At 41.9% G+C, this 17324-nt stretch overlaps 1 long non-coding RNA gene across 1 annotated transcript in view; it reads right to left on the reverse strand.

Moving 5' to 3' along the window:
• Positions 1-16287, reverse strand: part of LOC106698862 — a 37508-nt gene extending 21221 nt beyond the window's left edge. Inside the window, exons 1-2 of the long non-coding RNA XR_002831687.1 lie at positions 16164-16287; positions 11995-12173 (exon numbers count right to left, since the gene is read on the reverse strand). This is a non-coding gene — a long non-coding RNA (uncharacterized LOC106698862). The remainder of the gene's footprint in view (positions 1-11994; positions 12174-16163) is intronic.
• Between the last annotated feature and the right edge of the window lie 1037 nt (positions 16288-17324).

A 17324-nucleotide genomic window follows, 5' to 3' on the forward strand; every position in this document is an offset into this window, starting at 1 on the left:
ATATATACTCGAAAAGCTAAAAGTTATACATGCTTGATGTAAATGTTCGAATTAAAATAGAATTTAATATCAATAATCCAGTCGTCCTCGGATCTGACACATGTGGGACGGGTAGCATCTCAACCCGGGGGACACTCCCCCCCCCCCCAAAGCAGTGCACGAATTTCATGCATTGGGCCTCTAGTATAACATAAAATAAATCATTTTAAAGTGAATAATACAGGGTCATTTTTTAGGTATTTTACAGCCTAGACTGCCTACCATGACATTCCAATGCTAAAAGTAAAAACTAGAATCAATCAGAATTCTTTAGTACTCTACACTATGCTACATGCATGCCAAATAAAAGGTTCAACTGGTTTTGTGGGTGGTTTTGTGTGGGGTTTTTTTCACATTACTGACTAGTTTTAGACACAACTAACTCAAATTGACTAGTTACTCAGGAAGTGTTTATATAACACTGAAATAATCAATCACCTCAGAGGAAAAATAATGATCAAGTAGACTGTGTCCTCATGCATTTGGCTGATGGACAAAATGTTCACTTTTTAATCTACTAGTGCAGTATCTGAGACACAACCTCAGTACAACTCTATCAAACCCTAGGACCTCCACCAAGAAAAACCCTGTGCTCGCGACCAGGGGCCTGACCTCATCTCCACCCCAGCTCAGAGATCAGAGCTTGCCTTTGACACCACCAGACCCAGCTCCTCTGCTCCTGCCCAGGGAAGAATCACACCATTGCAAGTGACGCCTCCATGCTAAGCAGTGAGTCTGGGCAGCACCACGAAACCGGAAAACATACAAAGTCGGCTTCGGAGAACCTTAAACCTGCTCATCGGAACCCTTTTCCTGCCTGTCACACTCCGGTGACCAGGGAATGTCTGTGCCTCCCCATAGTCAGGCCTGCCCTTCCCGAGGACATTAACCCTAAACCTTTCTTACCTCCACATGGTGCTTTCTTGATTGCATAGTAAACAACTCAGAACCACAAAGCTAAAGGCTGTTAATGAATGTCACCCCCCTCCCTCATTGCGGTTACACCTCAGCCCAGGAGACAAAAAGGAGGAACCACTGACAACACTCTCCAACCCCCAGGAGGCTGAAGGGGAGAATGGACCTGGGCCCCAGGGCCCTTTCTGTGCCCCTGAAGCCACTGCTGTGGGCTGTTCCTCTGGGAAGGCTGATCCTGAGAGTGCGTACTTAATGCTTAAGAAATTAATGTTACTCCAAAGAAGGAGTTTTCACTCCACAATCAACTGTGCAGCTTTTCCAACGGAAGATGCCCGTGCCTGTTCCTCACCTCAGCATCTCTGTGTCCAGGCATCTGTACTTTTTGAAAACACGCAGGTGACTTCCAGCCACAGCCCGGCTGACGCCCTCTCAAAGTGATTCCAGTCATTAGACAAGTCCTGGGCACCAACCTGAACCTGAAGTTCTGTGAAAACATTTCTCTCTTCCCCTCCTAAGGGAAAATTACATCCCATAGTTTGTTCTGTTAACCTCTTCTAGGACCTAAGCTTCTTAGGCAAAAAAAAAAAAAAAGTAGTACCAAGGTGACCCAGGTTTTCAATCAGATTTCATTTTCTCCTAATACTCACCTTTCGTTGAGGTCCCATTGACTTCACTCCATTGCTAACATGATTGACAGGCCTCAAGAAAGCATCCCCAACCAAGCCATCAATAATGTAAAAAACAGGTTCCCCAGGGATTGCAAAATAGATGTCTATTTCCATGGGAACATCCCGTGTGGCCTTTGTGTGTGGGGGGGTGACTAACTAGGAGGGCGCATCATCCCTATTAGGACAAAGTCGCTCTCCTCCTGTGATCACCAAATCTTAACAGGAGCACGTCTGCCACCCAGTGTTCAAAGCCCGAATTACATTCTGTCAGCATCACAGCAAAGCAGCTCCTTTCTTTCAGGCTGACTTGTGTTTTACTTTCTCTGACCAAGGCCAGTTCTGGGATGTTTGGGGTAGGAGGGAGAGATATTATTTCTGAGTGAAACCTATTAAAAAAAACAAAAAACACTTGCAATCCATACTCATCATTCAGTCGCTGAAGACTATAAAAATTAATCAAAAGAGTCACAATCCACCCTAACCAGTTTGGCTCAGTGGATAGCGGGCACATCCCCAGTGGGAGATATGCAGGAGGCAGCTGATCGATGTTTCTCTCTCATCGATGTTCTAACTCTCTCTCTCTCTCCCTACTCTGTGTAAAAAATCAATAAAATATATTTAATAACAAAAAAACAAACACTTGGAATCCATACTCATGCATTCAGTCACCGAAGACTATAAAAATCAGTCAAAAGAGTCACAATCCATATGCCTGACCCTCATTATCATTAAATTGCCTTCACAACATTGGCAACCAGATCTTGCTGTTTGCAGAGCCAGACTCTTGCCTAGTGAGTGATCTGTGGTTTCTGTGCGTATCTATAACCTTGAGAAGCGTTGCTCCTCATTGACTTAAGGTGGTCTGTCCCATTACAGTAATTTACATGACAAGAAATTAACCTTGATGAAGGCTGCCATACTTGGTGCTGAAATTCACATTTCACACAATACAATTCACCTCACAATGTTCTGTCCCTACAAAATGCTTGGGCTCATGGGTCAGTGGGCTGAACTGTCCTGTCTACCAGGTGATAATGATACATGACACATTCTCCCAATCTCAGCTGGAAAATAAGCCTGAACCTGCTCACAATGAGGTGTTCAGGAACAGCTATCATATGCAAGAGTAAAAGTTCTTGTAGAAACAAAGATGTACCTGACATACCTTGTCAGCATCACGGAAAAGCAGCTTCTGTCTCTCAGGCCAACATCAGTGTTACCTTCTTTAACTAAGGTCAGTTCTGGGATGTTTAGGGTAGTAGGGAGAGGTATTATTTCCGAGTGAAACCTATTTTTTTTAAAAAACATAAACACTTGCACTCCATACTCATGCATTCAGTCACTGAAGACTATAAAGTCACTGGTGTCCTGCCCTTTCCCCAGCCACAGTAGGAACCTTACGATAGCTACTGCAACTAGGGATGGACCAGCTAATGGATTCAGAGAGAGAAGCCTGTGAGAATAAACCAGCCTTTTCCTCCTCATGGCTCCACCTCTACAATACAGTCTGTTCTCTCTGCATTCACCCAAGTTAAAAATAAACTAGCTATTTGTCCACTGGGAACAAATAAGGCACTAAGGGTCATCCAGGGAATATATCCAGCCACCACTGTGAAAGGAGTCTAAACCTGGCCCTTCCTCTCGTTACTGCATTTGACTACAAAGGGAACTAACAGGCATCAACCAAGCACTTACAGTGTACGAGGCGCCATGTTTACCCACATTACTACTCCCATCTTACCAGTGAGGTAGCACTAACAGTCTGACACCAAAGCCCCTTCTCCTCCCAATACCCTGCACCCATGATACTGGAGGGATCCAGAGGGCCTCCCACCATCCAGGGAATTCCAGCATCTGTTCATCCTCGGGACCATAAGTCACCCTGGCTGTAGGCACTAGGGGGAAAGAGTTTATGAGAACTCCAAACCAATATGCCTCCAATTACTTACTTAATCTTGTTTATATAGTCTGGTACCAACACTCTCAGGATATAAACCCTTATGAGCAAAAACTCACCCAAGAGCCTTTCCCCACATGCCAGGATTTGAACAATAGTCTCCTAACTGACATTTCTCAGCCCATTAGGGTTTTCCCCCAGTTCATTATGCTCTAAATTAATGTTTCTACCTCTCTACTTCATCAAACACATTCGAGCTTTCAGGTTTCTCCTGTGGCCTAGAATAACATGGAAACGGCTCAATGTGGCACTTGAGGTTTTCCTCGCTCTTGCCACAGTCTAGAAGCTCAGTCCTTCCTGCTGCTCTGCTTTATGAACTTTCCTTTGAATCAGCACCTATATCTACATGTGAGAAAGTGTCCTTGCTTACATCCCGCTGCTCCCTACCTGCTATGTTCCTCGGCTCTAAATGAACTTGGCGACAACCCCCCTGCTTGTGCTGATGCTCCCATATTTTTCTAGTCTCACCTCCCTCATGAGAACTTCCCCACTGTGTCAGCTCCCAGTGCTGACTGACCCCAGAACTCCTCCAGCCCTTATTGTTGGCATCACTAGTAAAGTGTGTGTGTGTGTTTGTGTGTGTGTGTGTGTGTGTGTGTGTGTGTGTGAGTGTGAGTGTGCTCCCATTGTACTGAAGCACCTTTGGGGCAAAGATCATGTTTCCAATTCAAATTTAAAAAACATTTATTGATCATCTGTTTTGTGCCAGGCACTATGTTCCATACTATCTTATACCTTTTTTTGTTGTTGTTAGTCCTCACCCAAGGATATTTTTCCATTTTTTTAGAGAGAGTGGAAGGGAGGGAGAGAGACAGAGAGAGAGAAATATATATGTGAAAGAGACATATCAATTGGTTGCCTCCCCTCCCACACATGCCCTGACTAGGAATCGAACTCAGTACCCTTCAGTCCACAGGCTTATGCTCTATCCACTGAGCGAAACTGGCTAGGGCCTTATACCTCTTATAACCCCCCACATAACACCTGACAGACAGCTGAGTGTAAAGTAAGTATTCAAGAAATATTTGTAGAAGAAAGGAAGCTAAGATATGCAGGCATATCTCTGTGATGATGTTTTATATACGGTATTTTATTTGTCCTAAATTTTTATTTTATTTCTTCTAAAAATCACCCCAGAAAGAAAGTATTTTTCCATTTTTGTACACAAAAAACCAATATTCTAAGACTTCCAAAATTTACCAAAGGTTACCTAAAATGTGGTTAAGTTTGGATCAAAGCTAGCTGTTCCTGTCTCCATTTTTTTCCTACTATGCTGCCTTGTCTTTATCACGGGTAAACATTTCTTGGCAAGAGATCTCATGAAAGAAAATTTTTTCTTTGAGGGACAACTGAAGCTTCCAAATAAAGGCCATCTTGTAGGAGAATCCCTCCTTTTGAATTTTAAGAACATAGTCATATAAAGAATTCTTTCCTAAAACTAAACTTCTAGATCTAACTACCAGTTTATGGAAAATGTGAGGGTGTGGGAAGGAGCTGAGCAATGTCATGAAATTTCAATCAGGCAAATCTGGGAATGTGGAACCTTTCATTATTTGGGCAGTAGGTCAATAGAACATCAATCGGTGGCTGAGCCAGGACTGAGCTCAGGCAGTCTGCAGTCCACTTAAGATTCTGGGCCCTTAAACACTCCATCACACTGTCCTCTGTGACAAAGCATTTACATTCTCCCTTGACAGCTTATTCTCAGCCCAATAGAAACAAAAAGGAAATATCTCCATGTGATACTACTTAAACGTAAATCAGAAACTAAACAAGTTCCCGTTTCCTAAAAATAAAAAAATAAAGGAAGAGGGAAGTCATAGAAATGTCCAATTCTCTCCCAGTGGCATAACTTTTCCTGACAGCTGGCTCCTGAAAGCATGGCTCAGTGCCATGATGAAGAACGAAACCACCAAACCACTTCCGGGAGACCACCCCTGACATCAGCACCCCGGTCGGCTGTCACCTCTCTGTTCTCCCAGCTCTCCTTCTGGTTACAGGCCACGGCCATTGTACAATAATTTCATTTCTACTCGGTCAGACAATAATGCATCCACATGTTGATTTACACATTTGCAAATATTTAGTTTTTCAAGCCGTTTAAGACAAAAATTTTACAGACTACCTAAATCAATGGCTAACCATGTGCTGTGGTTTCAATTCGCAAACAAACAAAATGCCATGTGACGTGATCTTGCAAAGCTGTAGGAAGGCGGAGCTCCCAAACTTAAGTCAGTTGTTCAAGACCTAACTAAGCGTTGGCACTTCCTGCTTAAATTTTTAAAAATATAGGCTTCATGCCCATGCTACGGTTCACCATTAATCAAGAAGTGGATACAGCCGGGCCAGTGTTGCTCAGTGGTTGAGCACAGATCCATGAACCAGGAGGTCACGGTTTGATTCCCGGTCAGGGCACATAAAGAATGGAAGCAGGCAAGTATTTTGTGGAGGGTGCCCTTCCGGACTGCCGCTGCCAAACCTCACTGATGGCATTAGGAGATCCTGACTAGGGGATACAGCAAGGGAGGATCCAGTGGTTAGAAATATAAAAATAAAGGAATTGTGGGGAGCAAAACAAAAAAGACTCTCTCCCATCTATTTTTCTAAAGTGGAGCCAGATTCGCCAGCATCTGGACACACACACTAATTTTTAAGGTTATGCCCATGACTAGATCACCTGACCCAGCAAAGATAGGTGCATTAGGCACATAATTTTGCTGAATGTGTTTCAGTGTGAATTTTATATGTAATTATTGCACAAAACATCAATAGCAGCTTTTCTAAAATGATTGCTATAAGAATACTTTGAACTCCTATTTTATATCAGCTTTCTTTATACAAATGCCATTACACTGCAGGTAGAAACAGAGTTTTTATATCACATTAAAAAATGTGTCCAAGTTTTTTCAGTTTAAAGATAAATACTCTATAGAACTAGAAAGGGTTTTTGTAGAGAAGTCAACACATCTTTCAAAATTCTTCAACCCAAATTGTGTCGGGGATGTTTTTATGAAGAGCTTCAGAGTGTACTGGCGAAGTAGCAAGAAGAAAAAAAGCTAGAATCATTACACCAGGAAGCAACTCTGATGTCAAAAGATAGAACCAACAGCCTCCTGATATTACAAACCATCTTCCATCCACCTTTAGCTACCAGACACACAATCAACATGCCTCAAACTTGACTTGGCCAACTTGATATTGATTGTAATTTACATGGTGGTTGGTTTTTAAATTTGCTTGTCTATGGGGAGAAAGGGTTTATGAAGAAAATCAATGGTGTTGATAGCATATATGGGAGAGTGCTTCTTAACTGGAAAAACAAAGAGTGTTCAAAAGCTTTACAGAATTCTTTTGCAAAAAGTAATGAAGCGAACACCATAGCGTCATTACATACAAACATCTATACGCTGTTCTTTAGCAGTAGGAGAGAAGGAAAGTACAGATATGCCATGAAAGGAGTTTCTCCCACTGTAGTGAATGAACTATGACTCATTCTCATTTCCTCCCATGGGTCTCCTACTGACCAGCAGGACTCATCTGTAAGGAACAAGGACCCCAACACAGAGGAAATTAACTGACCAACATGGAGATGGTCTTGGGCTGATGAGAACTGTGCCCTGATAGGTTGGCATACTGTTCTAGTCAAAACTGAAACATAGCTCTAACAAACTTCACTGTTCAAAAAATGTATACACACTTTAACAGCTGATACCTCAATTTTAAAAATGAAATGTCTTTTAGTAAACACTGCCTTTATAATTATTCAAAGTGTGTATATACATTTTGGGAAACACCCTATACATAGTTTTATAATTATTTATATACATATAAACAATGTAACTATAATGCATTTAGGCTTATGATTTCACAAACTTATCTATTTCTTAAAGTAAGCCTTCTGGGAAGCTTTGAATGCAAGCTAGCACTTGACAAGATTCAACTGCAATTCAGTCACAATTGTTTTTCAAATTTATTCAATTTACATAGATGTTTTCACCCAGTTCATCTAAATTCCTGACAGGGCTCTTTTGCACTTTCCTTAACTAAGAGCAATTATGTTTGTATTGTCTACCTTGTCGCTAATAGAAATAAGTGGCCTCAATACATTATATGTATTATATTTACCAAGGGTCACTAAGGATTTGATCCTGCCATTTTTAAATATGCCTCACTGCAAAAGCATTGATATTCTTAAGCTATGTGGAGAAATGACATCCCAAGCAAGATATGATTTAATGGAAAATTTGGAAATCACCCAATTTTTCATAAATGCAAGGTGAAGAAAACACATTAACTGGAAAAGAAAATGTATTTTCACCTACGGGAATATTGACCTGCTCATATGAAGATCACTGATTCACAGAAATATCTCATTTGGACCTTTAGAGTCTATTTTGCACTATAATTTCAAAAATTTGGAAGTTAAATTCTCCCACCAAATTTCAAATTTATTCCTCTCTTGCATCAAAAGTGTATTCTTCCATATAAACTTCCCACTTTAGCATAAATACTATATTGCCAGATGCCTTTATAAGACAAGCAGGAAATCTGATTACCGCTTTCATATACTTTTAATCAAAAAAGTGGACTGCAATCCATAAAGAATATTTAGTCACCTCTAGAGGGAGGGAAATTTAACTAACTTGCTATTTTCTTTTTTTAATATTTTTTATTGATTTCAGAGAGGAAGGGAGAGGGATAGAGAAATAGAAACATCAATGATGAGAGAGAATCATTGATTGGCTGCCTCCTGTACACCCCTGGGGGCGGGGGACGGTTGAGCCTACAACCCCAGCATGGGCAGTTGGCTGGAATCAAACCTGGGACCCTTTAGTCAGCAGGCCAACACTCTATCCACTGAGCCAAACCAGCTAGGGACTACCTTGCTATTTTCTTATGAAAGTGTTGAGAAAGGAACCCTTCTAAATAATTTTTGCTGTTTATTAAATCTCTCTTCTTAGAGAGTAACCAATTGATGAGTGATGGTGCCAAGAAAAAAATGCATTGTATCCTTATGCTTCTTCTGCATGTATCATTGAAAAAGGATAAAAAGGAAAGAGTAAAATTCTTATTCCATGGTCGCAAGAAACACAATTACAACCACCCCAGTAGTGTTCTGTGTGAAGAGGACTCCTTGGCACGTTCAATGTGGGAGGAAATAAATCAGCATCTCATCCATTGCAAGATGATGTTCAACTAGACAACTGATATAACATCATATCACAGCAGCACTAAAGAAACTGTGCTGTTAAAATTACAATGCATGTTACTATGTTTATATCTTAAAAATGGACGTTGACACCACCTAGCTATTCCACCATTTTTGTTTTACAGATGAGGAAACTAAGGCCTAGGGGAGTAAAGTGACTTATTCAATTTTACAAAATTAATGCAACAAAAGGACTAGAACTCCATGTCTCCTGGCTCTCAAACCAGGACTCTTTCTAAGTCAAATACCTACTAGCTCATCAGCAAACTTGGGACAAAGGATCAAGCTAACATTTATTGAACATTTACTATGTGCAGAGACAAGGAAGCCCTGGTTATCAATGTACTTGCTTCTCAGTTTTAAATCTGCCCCCTGCCTCCCAATGCATGCTCTGCAATAAGGGATGGATTTTCTTCTGCATTTCTCTTTTACAAAGAGCACAATGTTAAGCTTTTTCAGTAGAAGGAAGGAGGCCTTCTGATTCCTGTAATTGCAGGGTCAGTCAGTGGTGTTGGTGGGAGGGCAGGAGGAAAAGCTTGGCCTCAGCCATGTGCCCAGATGCACAGTCCCTCAAAGACCTTGCAGCCCCGGCCTGGCCTAGTACTCACCCCCCAGAGCCCTCTCCACACGGACAGCACCCCGAGCTGCTGCCCCACCTCCCTCTGCACAGCGCAGGCCCAGCCACTCATGGCAGTTCCTGGAGAGTAGCTTCCTGCTTGCCCAGCTCTGCAGACTAGCTCTGGCTCATGCAAACCAGCACAATTCTCTTCCATCCAGTGGGCCACCGCTACACCTTCTCCAACAAAATCTGACACCCACCCTTCAGGGTGAGCCCCCCTTCCAAGTTTGCGTTCCTTGGGCACTTTCTCTCAACCCAGGGTACCCTATAAGGTTTTCTTATGTTTATAGCAGTGGTCCTCAACCTTCCTAATGCCGCGACCCTTTAATACAGTTCCTCATGTTGTGGTGACCCCCAATTTCATTGTTACAAATTGAACATAATTAAAGCATAGTGATTAATCACAAAAACAATATGTAATTATATATGCGATTTCCGATGGTCTTAGGCGACCCCTGTGAAAGGGTCGTTCGACCCCCAAAGGGGTCGTGACCCACAGGTTGAGAACCGCTGTCTTATAGTGTCTCTTTCATCATAATTTAATAATTCTTTGTATTATACTTCCCCTGGTTAAATCATTTTATGGTTTCTGTCTCTTGATTGGACCCAGAAGAATACAGCCTGCCAGAGTTGGAGTCATAGCCAGTCAAACTAAGAAGCCTAGCGGCAAGACAGGAGTAAACAGCCCTGGCCAGTTGCTCAGTGGTTAGAGCATCAGCCTGCACACCAAAGGGTCACGGGTTCAATTCCCGTTCAAGGGCATGTACTTTGGTTGCAGGTTCAATCCCCAGCCCTGGTTGGTGTATGCGTGCAGGAGGCATCCAATCAGTGTGTCTCTTTCACATTGATGTTTCTCTCTCTCTCTCTCTCTACCTCCTCTCCCTCCCTTCCACTCTCTTCCACTCTCTCTAAATATCAATGGGGAAAAAAAATCCTTGGGTGAGGATTAATAACAACAACAAAAAAAACAAAAAAAACTCCCTTTGCGGATGCTGTGGACTGAACCATGTCACCCAAGGTGCCTGGTCACTGTTCAGTTACGTGCAGGGGTTCTGTGTTGCTGAGCGGAGTAATGAGTTGGGAGAGAAATGAGTTGTTCAGGATCACAGAGAGACTATGGGTTAAAAGAAATGAAAGAAGGATGGAGCATAACAGAGCTCTGAAGGTAAAGAACAAGTCAACAAACAGAATTTGATTATTCTGCTGTGCCATGTAAATCCTCATCCACGTATCCTCAGTAGACTGTTCAATTCTCATGAACGCAGGGGAAATGTGGATACTAGTATATCTGAGGATTGCCCCGAGCTGAATCCTGCCTCAAGGTAGGCTCATAGGAAGAAGAGAGTCTGCCCTCAGGAGCCCTGCTGCCCCAGAATTCCATAAACCCAGATTCCCAATCCCTGTGCAGAGGCAGTGGTGAGCTACACATGGGCCATGGGTAGGCTGCCATATTGATCCCCTCAGTCGTGGTTTTTGTCTAATTCCCACCCGAGGATATGTTTCTATTGATTTTTAGAGAGAGAGGAAGGAAGGAGGCAGAGACAAAGAATGAGAAACATTGGTTCGAGAGAGAAGCATCGATTGGTTGTCTCACATATATGCCCGACCAGGGATCAAACCCACAACCTAGGTGTGTGCCCTAACAGGGAACCAAACCTCAGTCTTTTGGTGTATGGGATGATGCTCCAACCAACTGAGCCAACCAGCCAGGGCTCCGCTCAGTTTTTGGATGGAGCCTGAAGCAGCCAGAGCCTCAGGCAGTAGCCTCTGGTTGCAAGGAGCCATATTCAAATCTTGAGGGATCGTAAGAGGAGCAAGACAGGAGTGATAAAACAGCTCTGCCATCTAGCTTACCAGCTAAAGTGAAGGTTTAGAAACTTACCAAACAGCAGCACTTCAGAGATGAGCATAGTTTCAAAGAGTACAAAATAAGAGCAAAATGAGGAGGTAAATTGAATAGGTGGAGAACAGAAGGATGTGGGATTTTTTAAAGTGATGTTATACACCTGAAACTAATACAACATGAAATTAATTGTAAACTGCAATTGAAAAATAAAATTTAAAGTTCCTTTCAGAAAGAATTAATGGTATTATAGGAAGGGAGGAAAGACATTAGCAAACGAAAATTAGGTGAGTTGTGGGCAGTGTTGTTCTGTGAAAGCTTTAGAAAAACATGAGTTCTCACCTGCCTGGCGTGGCTCAGTGGTTGAGCGTCCATCTATGAACCAGGAGGTCACGGTTCAATTCCCAGTTAGGGCACCCGTTTCGGGCTCGGTCCTCAGTGTGGGACGTGCAGGAGGCTGCTGATCAATGATTCTCTCTCATCATTGATGTTTCTGTATCTCTCTCTCCCTCTCACTTCCTCTTTGAAATCAATTTTAAAAATATATATATATTTTTTAAATTAAAATGTGAGATCTCCAAGTCTGATCTATGTCATGGGGTTTGAAATAACAAACCAACAAACTTTCATTTGGGCCTGAGGAACAAGCAGGACAGGCTACCGAATGCTTCTATGATGACTCAGAAGAGAAGCTGTGAGATCTTTAAAAGACTTGCTTCCTCATTGGTGAAGGGTTGGTCTTACCTGCAGACGTGTGTGCCTGGCATGTGATGCTTCTTGACTTGCTCAACCCTAAAAGCTTTCCCTGAAGTAAACACCTCCGGTTCTGCCCACAGTCTGCAGCCTGAGCTCTTCCAAAAATTTCCTGCATCTCTGTTTGCAGTAGGTTCAGTGGAGAGAGGTTCTGTAACTTGTGCTGGATCCTACAGCCAGGAAATGATGGAAGCAAACACAGAGATGCCTGTTAGCACATTACATCTGCCCTCCCTTCACCTCCCGACTACCTGCGTCTAGACCCCTGCCCTCACTGTGGCCCTGGTCTTGTTTCAGGTGGTCTGCATTAAAACCCAGCAGCAGCCTGGCCCATCCTTATCTTTAGGCACCACAGAGGAGCTGTCTTTTACATGCCTCGATCACAGACAAGTTCAAGCCACTTCTTAAGCAGGCAGACACACAGTGTTACAGAATGTGACAGTGCTCCACGGGACAGTCACCACTGGGAAATTTATTTCATCGAGTGGTAGCGAAGAAGCAGGTAAAATGAAAGCCTCCAGCCCAAAGTGCTAGCTGTCCTTTTAAACAACAACATCCACCTCTATTTGCAGAGAACAGCATGTGCACCCATCAGGACACCTGACTCATTGCCTCTATTCCAGTCTCTGGATTAGTCAGAGAAGTAAATAGACTACGATGCTATCAGAGAACCCTGAGTCTTTGTTACCCTGAGGTGTGCTGGCTACTGATTATCTCCATTGATGCTCAAGGTAGGAATGAGATACTCACTCCTTTTCTCTGTTGGATCTCCTGGGAGACTTCCAAATAGATAGCAAATGGTGAGTCCAGGACAGTATGTGCCCGAGACACTTTCTAGAAGCTCATTTTCAAGAGAGAACTGAATCTATTACTAGAGGCACACCCTAGAAATATGCAATGTCGAGCAAGTAATAGAAAAAGATAAGATGAAAATGAATGAGACCCCCCTAAAAAAGACAAACATGTTGATTCAAATAAAATAGTCATGTCAGGAAACTACACACTTGCTGAAAAGAGACAGACCATGTGCCTGCTGTATGGCTGTGGTGGCTCCACCTGCACCAGAGCCCTCTGTGCCCCTCACATGCCTGCCCTCTGGACAGTCTAGCAAGGAGCTGGCTCAGCAGGGCTGACTGACACGACACTAAAGTAACCAGCTCGCTCAGGTGAGGGTAGTGAACTCCCCAAACTATTGACCTCTGGGCTCCAGACACTCCCTTCTTTCAGCAAGGCCACTCTGTGACCAGAAGAACCATCTCAGTCCGTTCAGGCTGCTAAAACAAAACAGCACAGGCTGGGTTGCTTATAAACAACAGAAATGTTTCTCACAGCTCTGGAAGCTGGAGGTCCAAGGTCGAGGCCAGCACAGTCAGGTTTGGTGAGGGCCTGCTTTGGGGCTACAGATGGCCAATATTTTTACTTTTCGCTGTGTGGGCTAGCTCTGTAGAGCCTCTTTTACTCTGGCTCTAATCCCATTCGGGAGGACTGAGCCAGATTTGTGGCTAATCCCAAAGACCCACCTCCTGAATATAGCACTTCTTCAAATAACGTTGTTGTATTCAGTGTTGTTTCCTTATAACATTGAGAAAAGAAAAAGAAAAAAGAAAAAAAACCTTCCCTCTGAAGTCACCATCTGTGTGGCATTTGCACATTCTCCCCATGTGGGCATGGTTTTTGTCTGAGGACTCTGGTTTCCTCTCACATCCCAAAACTGTGCACGTGAAGTGAACTAGTGTCTACCTTGTCCAATCTGAGTGAGTGTGGGTGGTGTGAGTGGCCCTGTGGTGGAGGGCGTCCTGTCCAGGGTGAACCCCACCTTGCGGCTCCCTGAGCTGCCAGGGTAGGCTCTGGCCACCCGTGACCCTGAACTGGAATAAGTTGGTTGGAGAATAATGATTCATTCATCTTTCTTAAGTGTATGTACAGCTCACATTTATTTTAATGTTGACCATTAGGAGGGCTTTGGATCTTTATTTAGAAGTTTGGTGATGCTTTTGTGACTATAAATATGCCCTAGGAATTTAACTCGTGCTTGTATCAATTAGCCTGTGGTAAAACTGGCTTTGTTATATGTCCTTTCGCTTAAAGCCTCCATTTCCAAGAACCTATCAGTGATGTTAAGTACAGACTTACCGTACTATCACCTTGGGCATTAGCTTTCTAACAAATGAATTTTGGAGGGCCACAAACATTCAGACCACAGCTTTCTCTCTAGATATATGAAGTGGTACCAAGGCAGGATTTTTCTCGTGGAGCACATCCCCAAGGTGCATCCGGCTGTGCCTAAACTAAGCACCCGACACTCACGAGCTGACCTTTGCTAAATCTTCCTCAATAATCCTCACTTTGTCACAAACCTTACCCGTTGTGTTTGCTCCAGACCGATGGCATGACACTTATCTGACAAAACTCAAGAGGAATAAGTCTCCTCCCTTTATAGTAGTTTCTATTCCAAATAAAGTCAACTGTAAGGAGTCAGAAGGATAGAAAGGAAAAGCCCAGTCTTTGGAGTGAGACAGATCTGGGATTGAGTCCTGGCAACATGGACTCTGTATCCTCAGACCATTCATACAACGTCCCATAGGTAATCCAGAGATAATAATGCCTATTAGTAGGTTTTTTAACAAAACCTAATAAAAGTTCATTTCCTTTCTACTTCCTCTTATTTCACTTCTACCCTTCAGCCTCTTTCTTTCCAGACTTAGCAGACTTAATTTCAACAGAAGTTTGGCTATGTATAGAAGTCAAGTCATTTTCATAGGATGAAGATTTATCACTATTGAATTGCAAAGAAAAAAAATGACTCATATATGGAAGGTAATTCATAAGACTATTTCTCCAGGTATACTACTCAGTAGCAGTAATATTTATTGAAAGATGTTTAAAGACCCCAAGGTAAATACTCTGAAAATAATAACAGGCATTCTATGAGTGCTAGCCAGTTGAAATAAAATTAGATGTGTGACAATTGTCAATCATGCCATTGTTCATGTAAGCATCTGCTCTTTTGAAGAAACAGTGCTCTGCCCGGTGAGAAGTATGAAAATGAGCAAGATTCAGTCTTTGTTTGCCTACCTATTTGATAGATATGCTTTGAGAATTAAAGTAAAACGACACATATGAAACATTCGTAGCAATCTAAATAAATAGGGGATATAATTTTGTGTCCCTCCAAAATTTTTTTATTAGTCTTTTTGCCACAATAACTGAAAAAAAAAAACTAATCAAGACAACCTATAAATGCAATCAATTTCTGTAATTGTTTGAAAAAACAAAATTAAGTATCAGATGCTTGTCAAGATAAATGCGAAAAGAACACCTATAATTCTAAAATTATGTTGTAGATTTATAACATAATCCCCTCAGAAACTGATATAACAAGCAGACAAGATTAAGGCTATTATTCTTCAAAAACCTTCTTATCAAAGACATGACAAATCAATATCAAATTGGATCTATTAAACATACTACAATGAGGAGTATGTGCTTTTTGGATACACATGCAACATTTATACAAATAAATCAGTTTAGGCCCTGGAAATAATCCCAATAAATTAAAAAATATCTATATATAATTCAGACTATTCACTCCAACTATATTGCAATAAAATTAGAAATTAATGCCACAGATATAGCTATTAAGATGTTTCATATGTTTGAGAACCAAATAACATATGACCAAGCAAGCCATAGGGTTAAAAATAAATCCTAAAGGAAATTAAGATCTACTTAGAACTGAATAAAATGAAACACAGTTCATGTAAAAATATGTTTGACATAGCTAAGAGAGATTTAGGAAAAAAATTACTGTTTTACATGTACTCATTAGGAATTAATAAAGGTTAAAAATAGACATCTTTGTTATTTCTTTCCTCCTTATCTCTTTGGATGTGCTTTGTTTTTCTTTTTCAACTCATTTAGTTCAATGCTGTGCTTGAATGACTATTAAGTATATGAAAAAAGATGCTCAACTTTGCTAGTATTCAGAGATAAGTAAATGAAAACAATGAGATAGAGGCTGGTTTGTTACATGCATCTGAATAGCCCAAGTTAGTTGTTACTATAGTGTTTGCAAACCTGCCATCAGAAAAGGAAGGAAGGAAGTGGAGAAGAAAAGGAAACCCTTCCTTTTAAAGGGGCATGGCCTGAAAGATACATACCTAACCACAGCTCACATTCCGTGGACCAGAAGTTGGTCACATGACCACACCTCACAGCTCCAAGTGTCTGGGAAATGTATACTTTGTTGCAAGGCTCCCATTTACCAGGTGAAAACTGAGGTTCCTATTACTGTAAAAAGAAAAGAGAAGAGGTACCGAATGGATAGCCAACATGCTCTGTCACATATGACATGCTTAAGTGAAATTTTTAATTCTCACACTTCCCCCAAAATTTGTATGTCGAAGCCCTGAGCCTTCGGGAGGCAATTAGGGTTAGATGATGTCATGAGGGTGGTATCTGCATGACAGGATTAGTGTGCTTAAAAGAAGAAATACCAAAGAGCTCTGCCCTTTTTCTCTCTCTCCCCTCCCTGTGTGTGTGTGTGTGTGTGTATGTGCACGCGCGCGCACGCACACACACACACACACACACACACACACACACACACACACACGCATGCCTGCATTTGCATTCATTTCTGCCCTCACCTGCTTCAAAATTCTTGGAAGAGGTCGGACAGCAATCACCAGTATCCTGGGGTTTCAAAACAGGCTTGCACTGCTGAGTAATGGTAGTTTCAGAACCAAGGACAGCGCCCGTGCCCCACCTCTCCCGTTCGTTTCTATCTACACCTACAGGAGTTGTGTGATCAAATTTCCCCCAAGTCACAGGTTAAGTCAGATCTCTCACAAATCACTCTAAGAAAATAATGCTAGTAAGATAAAATAATAGAAGCAATAAATGTATTGTTTTCTTTAATTCTCATAACAACCCTGTAAGTTTCCCAGCTTATAGTTGAGAAACAAATTCAGAAGGAGGTCAAGTGGCTTGTCTAAGGTCACATGGGTAGTACATATTAGAGCCAGAATTAGAATCTAAATTAGGCATCTATTATTTTTATTGAATTTGACATCTCTAATTAGATAATTGCTTGCCAAAATTATTCTCTGAATAATTTTTCTGTAATAAAGCACTGTTTTCTAGTAACACTATCAGAATTATGTACACTTTACCATATGAGACCGTTAGTTAAAATATAATTAATCTTGAGATATTGAGCTCCCATGAAGCCAGGTAATAGGTGGAGTCCCAAGCAAGGAGTCATACTTTAAGACTGAGGCAGGCCCTAGCCAGTTTGACTCAGTGGATAGAGCTTCGGC

Source organism: Myotis lucifugus, unplaced genomic scaffold, assembly GCF_000147115.1.
Source record: "Myotis lucifugus unplaced genomic scaffold, Myoluc2.0 scaffold_253, whole genome shotgun sequence".
Lineage (NCBI taxonomy): Eukaryota > Metazoa > Chordata > Mammalia > Chiroptera > Vespertilionidae > Myotis > Myotis lucifugus.